The following is a 4903-nucleotide window of genomic DNA, read 5'->3' as shown; positions in this document are numbered from 1 at the left end:
AACTGTTCATTAGTACATTAGTTATATTTGTGTAACTGTTCATTAGTACATTAGTTATATATCTGTGTAACTGTTGATTAGTACATTAGTTATATATCTGTGTAACTGTTCATTAGTACATTAGTTATATATCTGTGTAACTGTTCATTAGTACATTAGTTATATATCTGTGTAACTGTTTATTAGTACATTAGTTATATATCTGTGTAACTGTTTATTAGTACATTAGTTATATATATACGTAACCACTCTTCAGTAGGATAGCTAATTACTATATTCTTGTGTAACCAGATATCAACTATTTGAATTCACATACAATTTACAACGCTAATGATGTGAGATCAATAATTAGTAAATAAAACTGCTATTTAATTAAAATTTCTTGCAAGAATATCAGACAGGTACTCAAGTTTTAAAGTTGAGGAATACGACAATAAAACAGGGAACAGTAACATCACATAAAACTGTTCAGTAGCGCATGGTTTTATTTCAAGTCTTACAAGATTTTACAAAGTGTATCCACAGTAATTGTGAACACAGAGATAACGATAACTGACACTTAAAGAAATAAAAATATCATATAATGTAATAAAAATTAACTTGTCTGAGCAATATATTCAAATTTTGGGCTTGTGACAAATTTTAAAAAAGAAAACAATAACATTGTCTATTTTTGGAATTTCATTTTGAGGAACCTATAAATAGTATTATATTATAAATGAAATACAATGTGCTTTTATCATCGGCAACAGTATAAAATCACAGTGAACAAAAATGTTAATTTACCAACTTCAAATGCTTTTTATTGTTGCTACATCAACAGTATTATTTATCCAACACAACTTCAGCTGCCTTGTCTGGATATCTTAATGATAGTTTAAATAGTAGCAAATTAGATTTAATTGTCATACAGTTCCTTTGGATTCCAGATGCTGATGCTAGTGTAGACTTAGACTATCCCAGCACTGATGTTATAGGTGACAATGATAGCCAAGGGAATGATGGTCCTCTTTCTTCACACTTTATGTACATTTGCCATCTTAACCAATACCTTCCAGTCCATAAGCAGCCCTGGAGCTATTCTGGAAATCAAAGACAACCATCTTCCAGTAACCAGTCAGAGGATGATATCTCAGCTTGTGGATTCTCACCACAAAGAGGCAAAGGATTCCTGCTTGATGGAGCTGGATGTCTTTCTCGGAACTCTAGACTGGACTGTTTGTCAATAGAAGACTACAAGTCTGCCAATTCCTCTTCTTCTAACATCTCTACCAATTTGTGTGAGGTAGAAGACAACGAAGTGAATAGTGATGTACACCTTGAATTTAGCAACAGGCAGATGTCAGAAAATCCAAACACTGGAACTGTGATACAGTGTTAAGCATCCACCTCCCTTTTTGTTTTATCCAACTGATTGTTTTTCTGTCTTTGCTTTTAATGTCTAGTCAATAATTTTGAACATGCTCTTACATGTAGCAAGGAATGTGAAAAGAACATCTTTGTTAAACAGTTTTTAAGCCTCGGGAAACATCTGCAAATAACGTGCCAAATGGTGTGTAATACTAATATTATTTTTCATTGAGTATTTTTAACCTCATGGAAACTTTTAACCACAGTAATGAAAAATATTAACTAACAGTGTTCTTATTCATAATATCAAAAAAAAAAGGAAATACTCTTACACAAATACTGAAGTTTATGATAATGACTGCCTAATTAAGTATTGTGTTCCAAACACCTGGCTATTGGGGTCTGCAATCTTTACACTGGATGAGTCTGAGATTTTGTTGCTGGAGATCTCCATAGTATCGTCAAGTGGTTTTTCTGCATTAGCCCAATCAGAACAGTCCCACTGGTAGCCTAGATATCAAAGTGATTATTAAATAAACAGTTACTATACTCAGTGATAAATGAAACACACTATCTGTATTACATGTTTTAGAATGAAACATGTCATCCTTAGCTAATCGATCACATCTGCTAAGTTTCACACTCTCAAACTCACCATTCACACACACGTATATCACTGACTCATTGAAGGTTTGCTTTAAAAATATTGGCCAGGTTTACCATAGCAGGCAATAATCCAAACTTTATTTAATAATATTAATAATTTCAAAAATTAGATAAACCTACAATTGTGTTCTATTCTATTCAGTCATTAGATTTCTTCATAGTTTCTTTAATACATTATATAAATCAGAAAATATATATATATACAATCAGTTTTCTAACTTATAGGATAAGAAGGTTGGGGACATAAGTCGTGCTGTTACAATGGTAAAGTAACATAAAACAGCAGTCTGTGTCCGTGGTCAAGGGTTAAGAGAAGGTCAAGGGTGAAGCTGTGGAAACCTTTCTAGTGACGTTGTGATTACAGTGTAGGCCAGTTAAACTCAATAACTCTAACTTTAGTGTCTTTCTTCACTTTTCTATAGAGAAATAATTATTGGGCAGAACTAGGGTTGGTGGTCAAAAACTAACTTCAAAGTGTAAATAAGTACGAAGAATGAAGAGTGAAGATTGCCACAAGGCCAAGCAATCGAAATTTTAGATACAGTTACAAACACAGAAAAAAAAAGAAGAGATAAGACAACTTTAGATTTGGTTTGGTTATATTTAAACATAAAGGTACACAATGGGCTATCTGTGCTCTGCCAACCATGGGTATCGAAACCCAAATTTTAGCATTTTAAGCCTGCAGACTTACCAATGAGCCACTGGATGGGGGGTTGACAAAGAAAATTATAAACAGTAACGTAACTAAGAAGAAACAGGAAAACAACAGATTGCCACCAGGCCAAGCAACCTAAATGGTTCAACATCGTAACTAAAATTATCCCTAACTTGATAAATTGGAGTATTTCTATAAAAATAACTACCTTATTAAGACCACAAACAGAACTGTGAAATAAAAAAAGAAAAAGGTTTATATTTACAGAATGATTTACATAAATAAACAGTAAGCACACATAACAGTGCCAAAAAAATTCTTCAAAGTTATTTAAGAAAGAAATTACATTTTAAATGGTGCGTTTAAAAGTAACTTTTCTTGATATTTTACATCACTAATAATCTTGAAATACCAGAAAAACACTAATGCAGAATAAAGTATGAAAGAAAGAGTTATTAAAAAAATAATGATATTAGTATGAATAAAGAAAATTTATATTTCATTAGTGACAATGCAACAAATAAAAATAACATCATATGCACATCGTACATCAATGTAATACGATGCATCACATGAAAGGTGAGAAGTCGAGAAACACTTTAACATGTAAAACATTTTAACATTGATAGAGTCTTTATATGAAACAAAGATCAGATTAAGGAAATATTCCGTAATCATGACTAAGACGACCTTTATGTATATGCTACTTGTGATAAAAAACTTAAAATCAGGGTTAGCTAAGAGTTGCAACTTTCAACATAACAATAGGTTAAGAACCAGGATGTAGGCTAAACCTACCAGACAGTGAATTTAAAGAGCTCTGTTGTGAAGACACTCCAAGACTAGAAGGACCTCTAGAGGGCATCAGTGGAATTGGTGTGGGAGCTTTCACACTTTTTGCAAATTTGAGTTCTATTGCAATTGAAAATTTACATTTATTAAACATAATCAAACATAATCTTTTATGAAGACCGTATTATGTACTTCATTTACTGGAATAGTTCAGTACAAGATTACTAAAGTATATGTACAAAGAACCTCTTATATTTATGGTTTTGGAAATTAATTATTTTTAATAATTTACTCTTGTGAATTATTCAACCATACAACCTGTTTAAAATACTAAAAAATAAATGTTAATCCCAATCTGGTATATGATTTAACACTTGTCACTGAGATACACTTGTTTTGGAAAATTCCACCTCTTATACGTAGCTCTGGGCAAGAGCAGATCGAAAGAATGAGACTAAGTTTCATAAAATGGTGGAATGTATATTATATGTAAGGTATTTTGAAATGTCTTTTACTCACACAGTGTTTATTTATTTATTTTCCAAATTTTCAACTGCATGTTGTAATGTTTATATAAAAATATTATTAAAGTATATTATTTCATCATATCTTGTAAGTAGGCACAAAGCTACACAATGGGCTATCCGTGCTCTGCCCACCACTGGTATCGAAATCCGGTTTCTAGCGTTGTAAGTCCGCAGACATACCGCTGAGCCACTAGTAGGCCATATCTTGTAAACCAGTTTATTTTGTACTTGTTTATCACCTGGTGTGCCAGTCAGAGGATGCTGCCTTACAGAGGGCAGATAGATTTTAATATTGTGACCACATGTTGTTGTGAAAAACTTGTAACGGGGACAGGTGGCAACTATAGCTGAGTTATAATATTACAAGTCTTAGCTTAAGTACTTTACATTAGTCACACATAATCTGTTAAACAACATGGCTAATAATGCTTAAGGTGAAAATAACTATTTTGAAATTCCAAACCTGTAGTTTCTACCCAGTTCTTGTAAATTACAGGTAATGTGAAGGACGTTTTTTTGTTACACAGTGAATACTAAATTTGTTAAGTTTGATACCTCGTGAATTATAATTAAACAAATTTTAAACACCTTCATTAGAAATATCATAAACAGATGAGGAAAATTTTAATAAAATAAGACAATAGTTAAGTTATTATTTAATTTTTCAAAGTATATTTCAAGCACTAATATATCACAAATATATTATATCAGGTCTGCTTTCCACTCTTGACAAGGCCCGGCATGGCCAGGTGGTTAGGGCGCTCGACTCGCAGTCTGCGGGTCGCGGGTTCGAATCCCCGTCACACCAAACATGCTCGCCCTTTCAGCCGTGGGGGCATTATAATGTGACGGTCAATCCCACTATTCGTTGGTAAAAGAGTAGCTCAAGAGTTGGCGGTGGGTGGTGATG

At 32.7% G+C, this 4903-nt stretch overlaps 1 pseudogene; it reads right to left on the bottom strand.

The window, feature by feature from the left end:
• Positions 1–1696: 1696 nt before the first annotated feature.
• Positions 1697–4903, bottom strand: part of LOC106468338 — a 97065-nt pseudogene continuing 93858 nt past the window's right edge.

The sequence above is a fragment of the Limulus polyphemus genome, unplaced genomic scaffold (assembly GCF_000517525.1).
Source record: "Limulus polyphemus unplaced genomic scaffold, Limulus_polyphemus-2.1.2 Scaffold2970, whole genome shotgun sequence".
Taxonomy (NCBI): domain Eukaryota; kingdom Metazoa; phylum Arthropoda; class Merostomata; order Xiphosura; family Limulidae; genus Limulus; species Limulus polyphemus.
This window is presented reverse-complemented; position numbering and strand designations above follow the sequence as displayed.